This window comes from Cylas formicarius, unplaced genomic scaffold, assembly GCF_029955315.1.
Source record: "Cylas formicarius isolate icCylForm1 unplaced genomic scaffold, icCylForm1.1 PGA_scaffold_10__41_contigs__length_53128322, whole genome shotgun sequence".
Lineage (NCBI taxonomy): Eukaryota > Metazoa > Arthropoda > Insecta > Coleoptera > Brentidae > Cylas > Cylas formicarius.
The window spans coordinates 10,543,785-10,566,475 of NW_026844214.1; the positions used below are offsets into that span (position 1 = coordinate 10,543,785).

Sequence of the window (22,691 nt, forward strand, 5' to 3'; positions counted from 1 at the left end):
TGTTTTTGTATCTCAATGGCTTCCCTGACTAGTCTGTTGTGATAGCCGTTGACCGATGCTAGTAACTTACAGCTCTCAAAGTGTATCCTGTGTTCCCCGCTGCCCAGTGCGTGTTCAGCTACTGCAGACTTCTCTGTCTGTCCTAGCCTGTAGCTTGCTTTATGCTCCTTAAGTCTCGTTCGCATTGATCTCTTGGTAGTTCCGATGTAGATCTTTCCGCATGAACACGGAATGCGGTAGACTCCTGCAGCTGAAAGTGAGTCCCTTTTGTCCTTCGCTGACCTGATGGTCTGCTGGATCTTCTTTGTAGGCTTAAAGATTGTTTTGATGTCGTGTCTTTTCAATACTCTGGCAATACTATCGGTGACACTTGGAATATAAGGCAGATATGCGTGGGAGGTGGAGGGTCGTTGTTCGGTATCCCGTGATCTTGATGATCTTGAGTTCATTGATCTCCCGATCTCCCTCTTGCCTCGAACGCAGTTTTCAGGTGTTCAAGTTCCATCTACAGGTTCTCCGGTTCGCAAATCCTTCGGGCTCGTTCTGTCAGGGTTCTGATAACCCCATACTATTGACTTGGGTGATGGTTGGATAGAGCATGCAGGTATCTGTCCGTATGGGTTGGTTTTCTGTGCACTGTGTGGCCCCTCTTGTTACCTCGCTTCCTCACTAGTACGTCTAAGAATGCAAGTTGTTGGTCATTTTCAGTCTCCATAGTAAACTGGATGCCGGGATGCTGACTGTTGAGATGCTGCAGAAAGTTGTTGAGCTTGTCCATACCATGTTTCCAAATCACGAAGGTGTCATCCACGTACCGGAACCACGTTGCTGGCTTGTACTCTGAGGTCTCGATCGCTTTTTCCTCAAAGTGTTCCATAAATAACTTGGCTGAACAAGGACAGACAGAGAAGTCTGCAGTAGCTGAACACGCACTGGGCAGCGGGGAACACAGGATACACTTTGAGAGCTGTAAGTTACTAGCATCGGTCAACGGCTATCACAACAGACTAGTCAGGGAAGTCATTGAGATACAAAAACACCCACACAATTTCGACAGAAAGGAGGAGACCCTTAGACTCAACCAAATCTGGAACCCGATCCTTAGGAACGCCCGAGCAGTACCGATCGATATCCCGAGACCAACCGAAACGGAACAAGCCCTGCCCACCACCAATCGGCATAAATACAACCTGGGCAGGAGAAATCGTCAGTCTACGTCCAACATGGGAGATGGAAGGACCTCTGAAGAAACTCGCCACTCTTGCTAGCGAAACGTTAGGAAGTAATTCCAACCGACGACGGCCTTTAAACCCGAATCAAGATAATAGCTTATCAACGAGCCGCGAAAGCCTTAACCAATTTATCATTTTCTATATTATTTTACATAATTTGCACTACTTTTTGATTGAAATTGATTCAATTATATCCGTCCGTATTATGGACTTAAAATAGATACAACGAAATTATTGGCGAAAACCTATCTGCGGTAACGCAAAGTCAAAGACGACTGCACTAGTCACTCCATGTAGGTACGTAATATCTAATTTCCACCGGTTTGGGTCGAATACTAAAACAACAATCTGTCAAGTGGTGCTTTGTTGTTTCGCAGGACGCTTGTCCGATTGAAACTCCTGTTACCATTCACGAAGCGTTTGTTGGCATTGGAGATGGTGTAATATAAAGGAAAGCACCTGAATGTATGCAATCTCAATTTAAAATTTCAATTTGGAGATCCGAAAATTGTTTGAGAGTCGATTTCCCCAAGATTTGGAAATAATATAGGGAATCGGGGCAATCCCCACGCGGCACAATACTTTTACAGAAAAATTCAGAACTTGGATAAGAAATACAAAAAGTAGTTATTATATTTTCCTTTAACTTTACAGCTTCTTTATATGGGCCAATGTAATTTAGCTTATTAACATATGAATGTCGGTCATAAAAGGTCGGTCAAAATCATCGGCATCTCCAATTGAAAACTTACATCACATTTTGTCACTGTTTGGTAATTTATTAGCATCTCCCGTTTGTTAGTTTCGTGAGATATTACACATAAAATAAAATATTTAGACAACACGAAAATTATTCCCTATAAATTGGCTTCGTGTAAGTAATTTAGATTCGAAGTTCTAGTTACTGTTAAAAAATTCTTAGTTTTCGTTTTGCTTTGCTTTTTCTATTTGCAATAGAAAAAATTTAGGACGTTGGAAACCAGCTATGGAAGCAAGAATAAAATTGAAAAATTTGTTCCAAAACTGCGCAATGACATCAATAATGATGATCCTTATATGCTCAAAAAGATCATAACTGGTGACGAATCATGGCTATATGATTATGACATCGAAACCAATGTCCAGTCATCCCAATGGAAGAACCCAGAATCGCCAAGACAGGAAAAAGCACGGCTATCAAATGTCAAGGTTTTGCTGACCGTTTTCTTTGATTATTGTGGCGTAGTACATCAAGAGTTCTTACAATGTCGTAGGGTCAATGACGTTATGCGCCGTTTGCGAGCAGCAATACGAATAAAACGTACGGAATTGTGGAAAAACAATGCATGGACTTTGCATCGCGATAATGCACCTGTTCACTCGTGGTTGCTTGCGTCTAACTTTTTGGCCAAAAACAAAACCATAATCATGCCTCAGCCATCATATTCACTCGATGTGGCCCTCTGCGACTTTCCCCTCTTCCCAACACTCAAGAAATCCATAAAAGGAAGGAGGTTTGGATCGATTGAGTAAAAATAGCTGGAAGATCTCAAGATGTACCAGAAAGTTCTTCGTGGATTAGAAAAAACGTTGGCACAATATCTAAAAAAAATAAATACTTTTTGATAAAACTTGAAGGTCACCTTACTTTTGGAATACAACTCGTATTATGCAACAAGTGTGGTAAACGGCATTTGAATCACGAGTGCTTAATAATGAGTGACTTAAATAGTTTACCAAACGTGTTGCATACTGCACTTTATTTACGACCCTTAGTTTTTAGGTACGTTTCGCCAAAACAACACGGATATGTTCACTAACATGACCGTTAGAATTGACAAACGTCAAAATTCAAACATCCGATTGCTAAGAATAACCCGTAAAAGTGCAAAGTGGCTCGCAGCGATAGGAAACGAAACTTACGTCCTAAAATGACACTTCCCGCACTCTAGATCGGTGTACAATAGAGAATTTTAGAGAAGCGAGTAGAAGAAATATTTTTATTAAGAATATTTTATAAAAACAAAACTCCGGCTAAATATCTATAACAAAGTAGATTGATGAAAATAATGAATTGGCTTCAATCCGAATAAATCCAAATAAAAAATATAAAAACAAAAAAAGCAGTAAAAAAAACAGTACCACAATCAAACACTACTTTTAGTTTTGTCCGAACTGGTCGAAGATTATAGGAATGAAAACATCAGTTGTTAAATAATTTCAAAGTTCGAGCTAAAGGAGCAAAATAGCCATAGTTGGCGCGATGAAATGAAATACAAAACATTGGGGAGTTCTGACGTCTTAGATGTTAAAACCACTGGACTGGAAGAGAGTCGGATAGTTACATATACCGTTCATAATTTTAAAAAACGTCAGGATATCGGGGTAGGTTCCCCTAATCTCTTTCAAAAAAGACTCACATTTTATATTTCTACGGCCTTTTTATGCTAAGAATATCAAAAATGCCCTTTGAAGAGTGTCCAATCTCTTAGTTCGACATCTGTAATTTGGAAACCACACTATTGAGGAGCAAAATAAATCGTTTAAAAAAATAGGGTGAGAGCAGTGTTCTATTACGGGTAATAAAATCAAGACATTTCATGCCTTTGATAACAAAGTTGATAACTCCAAACTCCCCCTAACTTTGGTGATGTTGTTAATAATATATCTATTTAAATGTTAGATAAGTGAGAAAAAGTAATACTAAAACACTTTTCAACATTTAGATAAAGACCATTTTCCCTGCACCACAAACCAACATTGTTAAGGTCATTCTGAAAAAGCTGAGCATCGATAAATGACTCAATTGTTTTTGAAATTTTAAAATCATCTGCAAAAGCAGTATATAGTCACTCAAATCTTTTAGAAACAAACTAAAGATAACTGGAACTATGTGTGAACGTTGAGGGACATCCCGAGTGCGCCACAAATTCTCTGGAAATATAGTTGTTGATTGGGATCTACTGTATACTCCCTATTAAAAAGCTGTGCCAGAATTTAACCAGAATACCATCCAGTCCCATTGTCTGAAACTTACGAACAGGATGCTCATGACTGACTCTGTTCAATACTTTTGAAAAGTTCGTGTAGGGACTGTCAACTTATCTCAACAGATCCTGCTGATAAGTGAGCAGGTTAATCACAGTGAGAAACCCATGCTGGTTGTTACAATTTTTTTACAATGTCAGGAAAAATAATGACAGAATAGCTTATCAAAAAGTTTGGGAATGACTGTGTACATATACCTCTGAAATTACGAACATTTCTTCTGTCATTGTTCTTATGAACTTGAATGTAATAACTTATTTTTTGGTAAACAGGAAAATTAACATACGATTGAAAAGTACTAAAAATCTGGTGGAAAGGTCTATTCAAGATAAGCAACTTTTTTTTTAATAATATAGATGGAATACCGTGAATATGTGTGTATTTAGTCTATCGATCCCCGCAAATATTTCTCTCAAAGAGAAGTCCATTTCAGTCAAGTCCAAACCAAAGTCAAATTTATAGCCAGAAACATCTCCATTATATATTTTTATTGTAGATGAGAAGTGTTTTGCAAATAAGTTAACAATTTCTTCACCATTGCCAGCAATTTCATTCTCCATATAAAATATCTAAAAGTAGCTATTAAACCAGATGCCGCATAAAACCACCGAAAAATGGACACCAGGATGGGCAAAAGGTAATTGTTCAACATGTTTTGTCCCTGCTTCTTGAAGCTTGTTTCGGGATATGTCAAATTTATAATAAAATAAACACAGAGCAATATGTCAGATTTTATTAATACGCATCCATCGGAATTAATATTTTAACTAGGCCCGAATTATGAGACAAGTTCTCCGTATGAATATTCATGACAAAGAGCTCTACGGCTAGACCGCGAAGACTGTTTCAGAACAGCTTTAAGTTGTTCTGTTCGAGTCTAATTAACGATAAATCCCATCGCTTTTGGAGTAAATTTGGATATAGTAGGTCGATGAGCTAAATGGATTGAGCTAGCATATTTATCGAACCGAAAAAAATAACCTACATTAAAAAGAGAGTTAAACATTTCCTAAAAAATAAAATAAATAAAGACATACGGTTTCACACTTGCTTGGGAATTCAAAAAAATTAATTTTATAGTATTTCCCACAACAATTTTAAATGTTGCTGCTTAAAAGCTAAAAGAAAAACAAAAAACTTCGTATTATACAGGATCTCCTAAAAGTGATAAAAGGGTCAAAATTGTTGGTTGCTTGGTTTCAATAATGTTTTTAGACATATTTAATACACTCTCCAAAAGAGATAAAAATTCGCGTAGGAAGAGAAACTATTAAGAAACCAGATGACTAGAGGCTGTCCACGAGGAGGGGTTTTATCACCGGTCCTGTGGAAGATAGTTCTGGATAGTCTCACTGACCGTTTCGTTAAGGGAAATCACTTTACTTTTGCAAATGTTGATGAATTGGTCATTCTACAATCGGGCAAATTCGAGATGCACACTTTGTGAACGTATGCGAACTGCACGAAAAATCAATCAATCATCAATGTCAGGAAGACCAACACAGTACTTTTCAGAAGGAAAGGGAAACTAGGTAACTTGGTCGTACCGGAGCTCCGAAGTACTAAACTAGCTTCACCCAGGAGGTAAAACACGTTGAGTTGTCACTCGATAGCAAAAAATTTGCTTTAATTCTTCAAAATAATTTGTTTTAGATTGGTGGCAAATGCGGATATTGGTCATTAAATCTTCTGCACATTCTTAAAACAATTCTTTGACAATCACCATAACAAAATATCTGCGTTTGCATTATTATGAACTATTTAACTACGAAAATGCAATAAAATGATAAATCCGAATCAATCTGTTATTTTTTGACAGGAAACGTCACCATACAGAGCATGTTATCCAGATGAAATGGGATTACTTTAATTCATATGTTGATTTTTTGCTTATAACTCGAAAAAGAGTGAAAATATACTTTGGTACTATTAGATGGCAAATTAATTGCACATCCATGTGCCAATACAAAATATGGGCCTTATCTTTATGCCAATTTTTTTAAAAAGTATTTTTTATCTGATAAAGGAAAAAAAATCTAAAACAATCAGATGAAAAAGAAAACTGTTGTCTAGCGGAAAAGATATTGAGCTATCTAACCGGAACAGCATCTAAACAATACCTGGCTATGTTACTCATGGAAACAGGTATATTTACTGGTCATTGTTTAATTAAGGGTATGTGAACAGTGAACAGGAAAATGAGACAGTAGAACACATCTTCTCGTTTAGGCGTGAAACCATGCTTGGCGAATCATAACCATCTCCTACGGTAATCAGGGCGATGACTATGGAAACTGTGGTAAGGTCTAAGTGATTAATTTTATTTTGCAAATAATTTTACCAAAACATCTAAGATTAATTCAGATCAACTTTAAGAAATAAAATTCGTGAAGTTCTTATCGAAGCTAACAAATTCAGCTTCAAATATTTTCTTTTCAACCTATAAAACAAATAAACGATTAACGCGCCACAGCCATTGTTTAATCGCAATTCTCCGATTTCCGTCCAATTAATTAAACACTACCGATAGGTAAATCGTATGTAATCCAATTTATTCCGACGACAAAGCGTTTAATAAAAACTCTACTAATCAAAGATGCTGATTAATTAAGCCCCATCGGTGAATGTAAATGTCTCGTTACTTCTCTCCTATTTAAAATTTAAATTACCAACGATGATCGCACGATATTGCGAAGGAGGATGGCGTTAAATTCAGGATATTCGATTTAATAATTAAGAGTTTTAATTATTTTCTTTTATGCTAAAAATTCCCCAGCTGCCTCGCGGAGTTTTTCAATTATATTCTGCCAACTATTTGATTAAGTGGAATTGAAAATTTTAGTGTAAAGCATAGACTCCACACTTTCCTCAATGTTTAAATGTTGCCAATGGAAATATTTCCATTATTCCCATGCAATGCCATGAATGTCGGTTTTTAATTATTTAGAAATTTCTATATATTCAATAAATTCGGTGAATAATTATAATTGGTTAATTTGTCGAACTCCGATTGGAATAATTCGACGGTGTCCTAAGAGTCCACTTTCTATTTTAATGCTTACTTTAAAAACTGAGTTTAAAAATAGTCGTGTTTGTTGTATTTATATTCTACGCGAAAGGTTGTGACGATGCTGATTGGTCGGAGCCCTCACGACACCCGCCGAATTATTCCCTTATTTTCTTCGCCCGATATTAGTTGCGATGTGCCGTATAGCCGTTCATTATCGTTTTGCGCGTATTGGGAAAGTGCAGATCATTGTATCTTGCATTTGGGTCTTGAAATTTTGAATTTTAATTATTGGCAAATCCCAAAATACGTTTTGTGCGCTATTGGTGCTTTTATTTCTAAAAGCTCACCAAAATGTTCCTGTGCATTTCACGGATCCGCAAGCTACGCTATATACTCCTCGACCTATTTTTTTTTTTTTTGGTTTTTTAAATATGGTTCAAATATTTTGATTAGATCTCTACGGAGCCTATATTTCGCGTTTACGTAATATTCGGTCAATTCCAGTAGTTACTACCTTATTGAAAGGCTAAGTAAGGTCGATCTAGGACGGAGCTCGTCCTGCACTTGTTTTTGTTTCTTGATTAACCTGCCAATAAAATAAATATTTGGTGTGCGTAATCCTTATGTATTCATAGTTCCTGCTCCTCTTTTGTAAGCAGCTATAAAAGAATATATTCTTGCAAGTGTCTGCCATTGTGTGTGGTACTCGCAGAAAGTGAAGCAGTAAAAAAACACTGTGCACCAAAGTAAATAAATAATTGGCAAATTGTGTCCAATCAGTTAGTTGGCCTGTAAGCTAAGTTGCTGCCATATTTGTTGTTGTTTCTTGGTTGGTTGATTTTGATTAATTGGTTGGTTTGCTGTTCTGCACAATAAAATGTTGATTTCCCAGAACCTTTTTTCAGATTCTTTAGCCAATATTTTCTTAAGTCAATATTTGACTGGAATTTTTATCATAATTTCTCTGTGTCTCATCAAGCTGGATGTGGACTCGTTGTAGCATCATACCATAAGCGCTACATTTTTTTATTCGAAATTGGTTCCCTAACATCTGATAACGCTCCCAATTATGATCAAGCGTGCACCAATTATCACTTTAAAAGTCTACTTCATTAAACACTATCGCAAAGCTCGAGCACTTCCGGTACTTTAGTCACGGGTTAAGAGCGCCGTATGAACACGTTCATAAACTTCTTCAATTGAAAATAATTAAAATATAATAAATAAAAACTTTAACGACATATGATAGTAATAGATAATTAGTAATTAGATTTTGTTATGAGCTCTAGATACAGAAAATTTAAAATTTAAAATTAACGATTGAGTTGGAATTCTATAAAGATTTTTGCGTTTTATCCACAGTTTGGTTGTTGCCTTTGTCTTTTTGAGTGCAAATAAAAGCTGAAATTTTGGTGGTTTATTAATTAATATTGCATAATGCATAACAAAATAGTTAACGTCTTTAGGTTCTGCATAATCGATAGAACTTATTATAACATATCGATTCCATCATTTAACTTATTAAACTTACTCTAAAACAATCACATACTTTCGTGATGTGTTTTAGAAACTTCTAAGTTAGATTGAGAATCGACCTGAAACTACCAATACAAATTTACACAGATAAATATTACCGAAATGTTTATCCATTAATTACGATAAAACCATCTAGGAAATGAACTTCGCTATTCCCGGCCTTTCCCGGGAAGGCATGTGCTTTTAAAAATAATGACGAGACTAAAAGTAAACAGTTATCATTTTCGTGACCGGACGCACTTAAGAAATAAATGCGAGATGGTTAAAAAAAATCGCATGCACTTTGAACTAAAAGGTTTTTCTGAAGAAGATTGTTTTCACACCCAAAAGAGTAATTAATTTTGTTTTGAAAGTGAACGTACATTTTCTGTAATTATTTAATGGCGTTTGCCGGATCTAACAACCCCAAAAAGTTGCTATAAAAAAATGCAAATATATTTGGTACAAGTTTGATGACAATTATTGTTATGATAAAATTAGAAGGAAAATGATCAATTTTTGTTCTTAAATTGCTCCGTGAAATAAGTTATAAGCTGCTTGGATAATAAACTAGAGATTTGTTCATCCGTTTCCTGAAGATCCTACCTACCTTGCAACCTTACATGTTGTAATACCTACATGTGAGACTGTTATTGATTTGATTTTGATTGTTATGTATGTATCGAGAGTCGTAGTACAAGGACGTTATACCTATAGGTTTAGTGTATACTGAGTTTTCGGAAACAAGAAAATAATATTAACAATAATAGAGAATACGATGACACTAGCAATATGCAAATTGTCAATAATTTACTAAAACCACTCTCAAAGTCGTCATTAGGTTGTTATTTTTGTTGCAAATGTGAGAACCTCCAATTTTTAAAATATTATTAACTACATTTTTAAGTAAATTTATTACACTCGAACTTAAAGTAGTACTAACATTTTCTAGTCGCATATTTCAGACATGGAGGAAGAGATAAAATCATAAAATATGATTTTGTAAAAATATGATTTTGTAACAAATATTCATGAATTTCAATTTTTGTGCATGATGAACTTGCTGCTTTATTAGCAAGAGACTGTAATAGGTATCCTCTATCCTTCACTTAATAAACATTTCTACACTTTTAGACCATTTTTTTTTTAATCAAATGACAATTGATTTCGACAATTGATTTCGACACGACATAACGGCAAGAAACTTGGTTTATTCCACACTGCCAATGATATCAGCCCTCGCGTGGTCGACATCTACCTGACCCGCCCGTCTGTTGTTTCTTACCAATGAATAAATTATTGATTCTTGGGTTACCCCAGTAACAATAATCATGAAGGTCGTAATTACTTTCTGATTGAGGATCCGTCAAAAGCAAAGACGATATTCTTTAAGGCACACTTTACAACTTGGAATGAAACTATCTAAATCGTGACTTAGGTAAACGTTCTTGTAGCATTGGACAGAATTGCACGCTATTATACCATTTGTTCAAGAAGCTCGTAAAACTCGATATGAAAATCCATTTATTTTAACATTTATATTAACATTTTGTGCAATAAGTGTTCTCGGTTAATGGACGCGTCGGCGGGAAGAATCTCTGAACACTGAACCCTAAAATCTTCGAAAACCCAACGTTGTCTTCATAACTTCATATTAAAACCCACTTTCGAATTATGCAAATTTTATGGCCCTTTAGAAAATTAATTTTTAAGTCTACCGCTCAGAATCCATATATATTAAAAAGCGGGAGAGGTAATTGATAAAATATGGCCTTCCCAAATATTGATTGGCTTTTAATTTGAGTAAACCAATCCATAAATTAGAAAATTAATTAACAGTTTTCGAATTGGAAACCGCATTTTTTAATACATGAAACAAATTTGTTTTTGCAATTTGGGAGGACTATTTGAGTTGGCAGAATTCGATTAGCACAAAAACTTTATGTTTCACTTTGCGGGTTTGCCAAAGCGCGTCAAATATTGTTAACTACGGGGACTATTCAGAATATATTATTGTTGCTGGCACAGTGTGACCTGCTAAAGTGTTAGATTACTCTTAAAGGACATTTTTGGTTTTAAAGCAGATACGTATAGGGTGATCCATTTAAGATGCTCCTATACCTTATCTTAATCTTCGTTGTGCCAGGACAGTAACCAACGTTATGAATGCTATGAATATTTTTAAAATTTATAATTAATTTCTTAATTTTGAGAATGTTTGTGATTAAATTGCATACGAAATTTTTAGAAATTTTTGAAAAATATGAACCTTTCCATTTTTTTGCGGAAAAACAGGTCTTTGGAAAAATGAATTTTTTTTGCACTTGAAAACTAAAATTGGGAATTTTTATTATGGATTCATGGAAGTGATTTACATTTAATGCTTTCACTTATTAAAAACATGCAACCCCTTATTTAGCACTTCTATTGGGTTTGGAATTTAATTCTGTATTAGCATTGAAGATGCCAAGTGAGATTTTGGCGAAACGTCTGCAGGATTCCAGTCGGATGCAGTATTTGCAGGATTCCAGTCGGAGTTCAACGAGCGAACGGATGATATCCCGGAATATAGTGTCATCACATTTTTCCATCCGTGAATCAATACGTGAGAATATATATATATATATATATATATATATATATATATATATATATATATATATATATATATATATATATATATATATATATATATATATATATATATACAAGTTCACATCGGAAGCTCCACCAAGTGCAATGTTCGCGTTTTGAACGAAATGTTAAATTTCTTCTCGATTGATTCTATTAAAGCATTTACCGACCGAAATCGCCGTGTAGAAAGAAAATGGTGTGCTGTGCAGCGCAGGATAATGTGTGAAATTTAAAGACACGCGCATTAGTATTTATGCTCCGTACATCATGTGATAGCTATGATTGCTGTATTTAGACAGTTTTGAAGAGTAAAATTATTATTTAATTCAAAAAGTACTATTTAATTAACCAGTCATGGACATATTACTGGATGGGTAGGCCAAGTAGGCAAATGCCAAAAATTTCACTGTCGGAATGGTTTAAAAATATATATATGTGCGCACTTCTTTGTGTTGAGAATCTATCACCGAAAAAATTGACAGTATTCCAGCCACTTTTAGTTTTAACCAATTAACCAAAATAAAAACGCATTTATTGTCAACTTGGTGAAGGACAGGATAAAATATATAAAAGAAATATATTACAAAAATTCCATTAATAACTATTCAACCTCATAACAATCAATGATTACCAACAATATTTAGCTACAAAATGAAAAATATACTAAACCTATATTATCACCTCCAATAAGTGTATCCAAGAAAGCCAAAATCTCAGTTCTCACAAACCAGATAAATTTAACATCTCTTTTTTAAGACTTACAAGTTGAATGAAGTTGGATTATATGGTGGGTAATTATTTTTCACAAAAATCCTCAATTAGCAACATTATGGTCATAGAGAGTGGCAATACATCAAAAAACGTAAGAAGTATGCTGTAAAATCTCGGCATATATGCTCTTTTTCTTATGTATTTTTGAAGGTGTTTAGTTAGCTATTTTTATATATATATATATATATATATATATATATATATATATATATATATATATATATATATATATATATATATATATATAGCTTTTATAACAAAAATTGGTAGTTTAGAAGTAATGACCAATTTTCTGCAACAACTCGTATATTTATTTTAAATATAATTAAACCCATATAATAATCTATTCTCGCTAATTTTTTCAAACATTAATTCCTTAAATTCAATACAAAATAAACAAGTAATGCAAGTAATGGGAACTTATTACTAATTGTGAAATAGTTTGAATTTCCGCAATAGCATTTCTAACCGCGTCTTATTTTTACTAGATCTCCATAGAAAAAAAAGAACTAATAAAATTGTTACCTAGACAGACTACAGGGTTTTTATTGCACATTAATTTGTCACCAACATTTCTTGACTTTTTACAGTGTTCAAGAGCGTTTAGATCTTCATCAATGTTACATAAGAAATAAAAAGAGTCCAGAATTAGCCCTAAAAGAATAAAGGTTGTGGAGTCCTGCAAAACATATTTTTTTAAGGAATTGTTAGTGATCTTAAACGCGAATTATAATCTTGATCCAGTAAACTTTGTTATTGTTTCTTGGTTTGCATGAGTAGGCGTTATTGTTATTGGGTCAGTCCGGACTGGTTTAAGGATATTACTCGAGGAGTGGTAGTCTATCACCATAAACGCCTTTAAAAAATTATTCTAACTGAAGAAAAGCAATTAGGTCTGCCGAATTTTGAAGAAAACAACGAAAATTCGCAATGAGATTTATCCTGAGATCTGTGCGAGATTATTAAGACTAATATTCAAAGCACTTTCAAACAAAATTTTTTTACTGTTACTGGACCACTATTTTGAGAGTGAGTTTTTTTAATTAGAAATAACATTTTTTTCAATTCAATTCAATCAAAAAGCATTCAATATTAACCACTTCCATTGATTCATAATAAAAATTCCATATTTTGATTTTTAAATGTAAAAAGATACATTTTTCCAAAGACCTGTTTTACCACAAAAAAAATGGAAAACTTAATTTTTTTAAAAACTACTTGTATTCTATGTAATGACAAAAATACTCAAAATAAAGCGGATAATTGGAATTTTTAAAAATATTCATAGCAATCCATTTAAAAAAATAAAGTGTTCTACTGCCCTGGAAAAACGGAACACCTTGTATATATAAAAATATGATGAATGTAATACATACTTAGGGTCAAACAATTTTTGTATTTAATATTTTTTTGTCACTGTCGTACTTATTTAGATAAGGTATAGGAGCATTTTAAATGGACCACCCTGTACCTGACGAAACACTATATAATCTTATATTAGAGCAACCTACATTTCCTATATCTAAACCGAAAAAAATTATATCCCCTTTTCATTTTCAAAAAATTATCCCAAAATCAATATTTAAAATCAAAACCAAAAAAAATCGTCTTACGGGAAGCAACAAAGCGTTAGTCCGTCGTGTATTTCTGAAATCTAACTCGGAATCCAAGGTGTCCAAATTTTAAAATCTATAATCTATAAAGAAAAAGTAGTATCTCATAAAAAATAGCTAACTAAACACTTTCAAAAATACATAAGAAAAAGAGCATATATGCAGAGATTTTACAGCATACTTCTTACGTCTTTTGATGTATTACCACTCTCTATGACCATAATGTTGCTAATTGAGGATTTTTGTGAACAATAATTACTCACCATATAATCCAACTTCATTCAAGTTGTAAGTCTTGAAAAAGAGATAAATTTATCTGGTTTGTGAGAACTGAGATTTTGGCTTTCTTGGATACACTTATTGGAGGTGATAAAATAGGTTTAGTATATTTTTCATTTTGTAGCTAAATATTGTTGGCAATCATTGATTGTTATGAGGTTGAATAGTTATTAATGGAATTTTTGTAATATATTTCTTTTATATATTTTATCCTGTCCTTCACCAAGTTGACAATAAATGCGTTTTTATTTTGGTTAATTGGTTAAAGCTAAAAGTGACTGGAATTCTGTCAATTTTTTGGGTGATAGATTCTCAACACAAAGAAGTGCGCACATATATACGACAGTGAAATTTTTGGCATTTGCCTACTTGGGCTACCCATCCAGTAATATGTCCATGACTGGTTACTTAAATAGTAGTATCAGATGATGTACGGAGCATAAATACTAATGCGCGTGTCTTTAAATTTCACACATTATCCTGCGCTGCACTAGCACACCATTTTCTTTCTACACGGCGATTTCGGTCACATAACTTGCTTTGTCGCTGAAAATTTAATTGCATCTGGGCATATTTTGACAAAATTTTACTGTCGAGTTGGCAACAATGTGTTACTGATTGAAAAGGGGATTTGAAATGACACGTCTTATCGGTTGAAAGATAGTTTTGGTTAGTTTTGACTTCAAGATGCGTATTATCAATATAAGATAAGATGACAAGTATATTGTGAAAACAATTTAAATTACATCCAAAAATATGGAAAAGAGTTCATATAAACAAAGCTAATCAAACTAACCAAAACGTTGGGATATTAAGATGGGTTTCGGTACATGCCGATGTTTCATTAAAGTCACATTTATATTTACAAAATTAATTTCAGAAATACTAACCAAGCATAACTAACCGCAACTAAGCAAAAAACTATACGTCACTGCATTTGGCAAAAATTAGTGTACCTTTCACAAAAGAGTCTTGTAGACTTTTTGGCTTTGATTTTCGAGATAGTAGTTCAATGTTTAAGCTTAAATGCTTTAATAGAATTAATCGAGAAGAAATTTAACATTTCGTTCAAAACGCGAACATTGCACTTGGTAGAGCTTCGGATGTGAACTTGTAAAAATTCGAAACGCAAAACAAGTATTTAAAAAAAATGAGACGAAGTAAGATATCGTGTAGGCTAGAATCTCATTGATATGCGGATCGCGGATTCTGATAGCTTTTTAAGACGTAAAGTTTCGAGTTTTTCCAAACACCTCTTCTGCTACGTTGAGCGAGTGTTGATTTAAAGGAATATTTTCCCCGATATAAACACATACGGCTTCCACTTCTATAAAGTTACACGCTTAAGTTTCAGTCTGGCGTGTTTTCCAAAAGGGGAAATTTTATTTCGGTAAAATAAAACTTTTAAAGTTCAAAATTTTCAAAATATTCAAAAACCTGGAGATATTCTTGAATCAGACCTTGGAAGTAATATTTTGCATGTATGTTAACCATTTTTTTTTTCATGATTGCTTGATACAAAAGATCGTTGGAACAGCTTGAATTTGAGAACCAAACCGGCAAAAAATATTACTCTATCTTCAGGATATTGATCTGCAAGTTTCTGCGAAGTTATTCGTAACTCATACACCTTTCACGCAGCCGTCTTTTGCACAGCATAGTCCTTTTTCTTCTTGCCATTTTCAGCATTGCGTAATTATTTTCCGTCTTTTGTAAAACCATTTCGAGAAGGACTATAGTATCGGCTTGTTTCTTAATGAGATTTTAAAATTTCCATAATTTATGGTTGTTGCTCTTGAAAATGCAGTATCTTCTTTCAGCGGCAAAATATTTTTAATTGTACTTTTTCTGGATGATATTAGAAACTGATTTCTATTTTTTTCTGCAAGAACTTGACCTGCGCTGATTGGGATTGTTTTCGGTCGAAAACATTTGTTTTATATATACATATATATATATATATATATATATATATATATATATATATATATATATATATATATATATATATATATATATATATATATATATATATATATATATATATATATATATATATATATATATATATATATATATATATATATATATGTGTGCGCGGAATTTTCCATAATCAAAAGTAAACATCACCTTCCACGTCCACCTCTTCTGTATATCACCAGTCTCACTTGGGAAGACAGTATAGTTTTGGTTAGTTAGGAACCGTTGTTTACCCCGACACGATCACATGTTAATATCATATCAGTAGAATACAAGGCTAAATTGTTGCTATTCATTTTATCACCAACCCAAGTCCTAAAAGTAATAAAGTGTGTTTTATTTATAGAACCGCTGCATATTTTTTTACTAACCGGTAAGAGTTAACTACCAGTTCAATAAATCTTTGAAATTTAAATGCTACAAATAGTGAATAATGATCTAAGTTATTCGTTATCGGTGGGTCTGGCTAGTAAAAATAGTTCATATTGTATTTCTATTTACTTTAATCAATATTAACTAATATAAACCTTTTTTTGCTATCAATAGCTTGAGACATCCTTTTTTTTGCATCCGATTTCCACATTGAATTTCGATAATTGTAAATAAGTGCATACAAAACGGCATCGTCGACGAAAAAAATTTTATATGCCGCGCCTAAAGTCGATGCAGTCTCAATACTAAATTAAAAATAGAAAAAAATTTTGTCAGAAGTGGGATTCGAACCCACGCCCACAGAGTGGACCAGAACGCTCGAAAACCTACAAAGTAGGCAAGGTTACCTTGAGTCTGGCGCCTTAGACCGCTCGGCCATCCTGACATGTGGGAAAATTGTATTAACACTATATATAAACTTATTAAGCACGAACAATTTTTTGTATAGGAATTATTTTCAAGTTTAACGAAATATGTAGTTTGTAAGTGTAACTAACATTCAAAATTCCAAGGTTAGCTTCTGTCTATTTCTGTCTACAAATGCAAAATGATGATGTTGTCAGCCAATTGAAAGTCTAAAAATATAACACGATGGTCTTTAAAGAACAAGAAAAATTTAATTTTTAATTACTCGAGCACTCAACACTATTTCATGAGGGGTCAGAGTTCCTATTACCTAACACTCCTCCGGGAGACAATGAAAATGATTGGGCTATTAAATAGTATGAAATTAGAAAATTCAAAATGCACAGAAAGTATTTCTACCCTACAAATGACTCCTATCTAGAATTTATATGAACTTTCTTTATTGCACCAATTCTTTTTAAATTACATTTAATGAATACGTAATTATATAAATTCTCAGGTACTTTTACTGCATCCATTAAATGGAAAAATTCGATATCATAAATTTTACTATACCTACCATTTCCAGATACAGTCCAAGTACCTTTAGATTATACAAAAATTTCTAGAAGAACACACAAAAAGTAAAACTTATTTCCAGACTATTAATTTGATCTTTTGTCCATTTTAAGTTTATGGATTCCGAAGTTTTTAAGACTCCTCGTGAATTTGGGGTTGTCTGTATTCTATTATTAAGATAAGTAGCTACAGAGACCATCAACCAAAAAACTCAATAAACGCCTCGCACGAATTACGTTTAACGGCTACGGATAACAATTCCTTAATTGTATTTTTTCTTTTTTTAAAATTGCGGTCTACCTAATTGCCCATTTGTATTCGTTGTAGTAAAATTGAACTGAAAATATTTCTTTACCAAACAAAGTAAAACAAAATATGTAATTTAGCTTGGAGTCCTATGTTTACCACTCGAAAGCTTATTTATTTTCCATAACGGAAATGAGTAAGTTTCTTGGTGGCCGTATATTTTATCGTCCCCTTTTATGTCCGCCTGAGAAAATACATTTTAAGCACTATCGACTAAAATAAATATGTCTAAAAAAGCATAAAATCGACATTTTCGAACATTAGTGGGATTTAAATGGAAATGTTGATTGTTAAAACTTTTTTGGCGTATGGTCCGTAATGGATACAAATTTACCTTGGTGCATGATAATGACCCATAGCCAACGATTCTCAATATATATAATCTTAATTGTTTATATTCTAAAATATCTAATAGAAACAACATTTTTTGCATTACTATAATTTATATATTGCAGTTCGAGACCTATAAGAATTGAATTCATTTAATTTAATCAAAGTCTCACCTAATTTCAATTTTTTATTCTGCATTCAAAAATATAAAATAAAAAATTGTTCTGCTAAATTTTCACCTAGCTACCGAGATCTCTAACAGAACAAGGCAAACTTGATCAACCTGTACATTTTATAAGAAATAATCAGAAATAGTAATAAATTTCAAAAACCTTTAGGTCCTTTGTTAATAACATGGATGTTTGAAAACAAATGCGAAATAAACGGGTGATTCTTGTTTATAAACGTTAGAACGAACGAATAGAAAACAGTTTGTCAAAATTATGTGTGTTATGCACACGACACAAACTTGCTTGTGGGGAGTACAAATATTACTCAGGTTCTGGAGAATGGTAGTAAGTTGTTTGGAAAAGCCGACAATTGGTTTAAAGAAAACAAATTAATTTTAAATAAAGGTAAGTTACACTCTATTTTGTTTCGAACAAAACAGTCTAAATTGCATAGACCATCCTATTTGGAATATTTATCAATATAGTATATAGTGTAAAGTTTTTAGGAGTTAATATAGATGAATTTGTGGATTGGAATAGGCATAATGATTGTTTAATAAAACGGTTAAATTCTGTTTGTTATGGAACGAGAGTAGGTACCTGCACTGCAATACAAGAAAAAAATTATATTTTGCCAATTTTCTGTCCATTTTAAAATATGGCATTACTTTTTGGGGAAAGGCACAGCGCAGTACAAAGATTATTTGTAGTTCGGAAGAGAGTTATAAAGCTAATTAAAAAGATGAAGTGTGGAGATATTTGTGGAGGAATTTTTCAGATGGAAGGTTTAATGACAGTATACGGTGTCTATATTTACGAGTCCCTCATTTTCTTTTTTAAAAATCGGGATATTTCATCCCATATTTACAACACTAGAACGCGAAATTTAAATTACCCAATACATAGATTAATTCTAACTGAGAAGAGTCCATACTAAATGTTACGAAGATTTTATAACAAATTGCCAAACAGTTTAAAAGAAATAAATAGTTTGAAAAGATTTAAAATAAATATTAAGACACTTCGGATAGAAGTAGAACCCTATTCAATAAAAGACTACTTTGAGAAAATAATGTAAGAATTTTTATATGTTATGGTTAATTGTATAGTATCTCTAGGTATTAGACGCTATTTCCGTTATGTTTTTGAATTTTATAATATACTAACACAATATGAAATAAAGATGTTTATTATTATTATTATTATTTATATTTTACAAAAACCTTTTTGTCATATTTTGACGAATTATTTTATTTTTTTCCAATATTTCCAATATTAGTTGGCCATGACAAAACGAGATTTTTAAATGTTTACCTATCTACTGAGTTAATAAGAAGCTAGTTTTCTCAGCAAAGGTGCAGTTAACCATTGGCCACTGAATGTGTTGTTTGTAATATAACACTTTAAGTTATTGAAAATATTTATTTTGCTAACCATATTTACATCTTTTGCAGATCCAACAAATGTGATTCTATTGAGAAGTCCCAGAATGTGATCCGATCATGTGACTAAACATCACTAGATTTTTTTTGTGGGAATCTGTTGAAGATTCTACAACACTAGAAGATATGGATAATAAAATTATGGACGCGTAAAGGAGACTAACACCGTTTATGTTAAGGAACGTCCAAAAAAATATACGAAAAAGGGCATATTTTTGAAGGTTTATTGTGGGATATTGATAATTAAAAATAAGATAAATTTTATTTGTAGTACAGGGTATATAATAGTATGTACTTTTTCTATGAATTTAAAATTGCTCCATTATTTTCACCAAAACTGCTAATAACTTTCTACTGCTTTACAAACGGCTCCAACAAACTTCTTTCTCAGATTGATTTTTTAAACTTAACGAGGCCATGTTCGCTGTTTTGTCACGGGCAACTAATACAACAGCAATAGTTTTAGTTAATAATAATATATATGGTGTGCCATTTAAGAAAATCGAGATTTTTCAATTTAAAATCGTCCAAATATATTCGATTATTTTGGACCACTCTACGGAAATCTAATTCAATTTTTGTTGCATATCTTATATCTTTTACGACATCTTCTAATAACGCTAACATCAAATATGAGCGATCTAGCTTCAAAAATAATAGCGCTATCGTAATTTTTTGTGAAAATTAGTATTTTTGAAGAAATCTTAAAATATAGGGTGTCCCATTTAAAAAATGTATGTTTCATACTCACAATAATACGTCACAACAATGTTCCAAATTCCAAAAAAAAAAAAATTTGCAGAAAGTGCGGGGCAAATGCCGTAATCGTGGGTAGTGTTTTCCGGCTAATTCACAAATTAATCAAAGATAAGCACCAAGTTAACTTGGCGTAACTAGGATAATGCCCACACAGTCAAAATTAAAGTGGACTATAAATATTGATGCACAATGAATAGGGGGAGTCCTTCATATGCGAATATTGCGGAATGCCAGGGGTTTGCAAACAATGGATCCGCTGTGCCGCATCTAACTTAATTAAAAGTCCAACAAACTCTTTGCAAAATCTGTTCTCATTAAGTTTTAATTATAAAGTGTTTAAAACACACATGTTTTGCTTTTTTGCCTATGGCGAATTAAATAGTGTGCGCTGATTTAATTTGCAATATTATTTCGGGCGAAATTTACAATCTTTTCATTCAAAATACTAAACGAACATTTAAAAAAATTCATTTGCACTAACTTTGTTCAGTTGGAGAGAAATTTTTTATTAAATATACAGGTTAAGATGTTTTTAGCATGTAATTATAAAAAAATCGCATAGCGAGGTTAAATTATTCGATGGAACATGAATAAGAAGTATTCTCTAAAGGTTGTAAAATTATTTATCAAAAAAACGATGTCTCTAAAAAGTATGTAACATGCCAAATTTAGCCGAAATATTCATGACCTCTGAATAACCAAACAAAGGTTTTTACTATGGTAACCAACGTTATTTTTTAAGTAATATTATGCTTGTTCTAGTTGGATTTTATTAAAAAGTATATATCCTAACAACTAAGCTAATTTAAAAATTAGACTAAAATTATTTAGTATAGTATATTTTTATGTCCTTAAAAAACTTACAGCACAAATACATTCACTGATGAATGCAGAACACCATAATCAGTGGTCAAAATCTATCAAAAACATCCGATCGTTTCCAAACCAGTAACTAAAATTGCTCTGCGTTTTTCTATTTCAACAAGCCATTTCATGAAAACGTCTCGGACATTCGAGAAACTCGATCAGAAGTAAAATAGTATGTAGGATCAAGATCAAGAAATTGCACGGCAAGTTCATTTGCAGGAATATGTTAATAGTCTAGTCGAGAAGTTTATTTTCTGCGAAAAATAGATGCCCGTCTCCTAAAAATATGGTTGATGGTTCATTCAATCGGGAATATCATTTAGATTTTTTGGATGGATTTTTTCCGCAGATAAAAATTACAATGGTTATTAACAAAAAATTGAAAAACAAATAGGCAGTCAGCTTTTTGACAAAATCTAGAAAACTATAAGCGATAGTTCAAATATTACAAAAGATTCTCAAAGAGCAAGAAATCTTCGACTCCCGAAATTGTAGGACCAATATTAATAATTTTTATATAACGTTGAAAATCGGCTTCCACGTAGCACACCGCTACTGTAATGACCGCGACTTTAAATTAACTTTTTTATGCAATTAAATATTAATAATAAAAAGATAATAAAAAATAAATTATTTATAACAAATTTTTAAATGAATAAATTTTTCATAAAAAACAATCTTTATAAATTCAAATAGTGAACTAAAGAAAAAACAAGATTCTTTAAAAATTTATTTAAATAATAAAAATATAAAAAAACGATTATAAACAATAAGATATTGTTAATAAGATTTTTTTTTAAATTATTATTTCCTTATGTTAACAACATTGTAAAAAAAATGTTAATAGTAAATTAATAGTAATAATAGTAATAATAGTAATAATAGTAAATGCTTATAAAAAATTTTAAACAAAGGCAAGAAAAAATTTAAAAAATAATTATATGATGCCTAATACCAAGATGAAACTAGCAATAGCTTAAAATTAATAAAAAAATATTATTTAATCATAATTTTTATCATTTAAAAGTTAACATTTAGTGAAATAATTTTTAAAATTTTCATGATTTCATCTCATCATCTTAAGTAGATTAATAAAAAGGAAAAATCTTTTTGAAAAACAATGATCCAATTTTTATTACCGTGGAATCTTTTTTTTTCAAGTCTCTATATAACACCTGAATTTTTTCAAATCGCCAAATTAAAATTTAATTGCATAAAAAAATTAATTTAAAGTTTCGGTCATATTGGTCTCACAATTTCGGGAGCCCAGAACTTCCTTACTGAAATTTCTTGCTCTTTTAGAATCTTTTTTTTAATATTTCAGCTATCACTTATAGTTTTCGAGATTTTGTCAAAAAGCTGAACGCCTATTTTTTTTTCAGTTTTTTGTTAATAGCAAT

At 32.2% G+C, this 22,691-nt stretch overlaps 1 protein-coding gene and 1 non-coding gene across 5 annotated transcripts in view; both read right to left on the reverse strand.

Annotated features, from left to right (window-relative positions):
• The window catches only part of LOC132700301 (nephrin), a 539,288-nt gene that overhangs the window by 40,214 nt on the left and 476,383 nt on the right, over positions 1 to 22,691 (reverse strand). The window lies entirely within an intron of this gene.
• Trnal-caa (transfer RNA leucine (anticodon CAA)) lies at positions 16,764 to 16,878 on the reverse strand. The gene is made up of 2 exons: positions 16,841 to 16,878; positions 16,764 to 16,808 (listed from the first exon to the last, which is right to left on the reverse strand). It is a non-coding gene; the product is annotated as a tRNA-Leu (tRNA).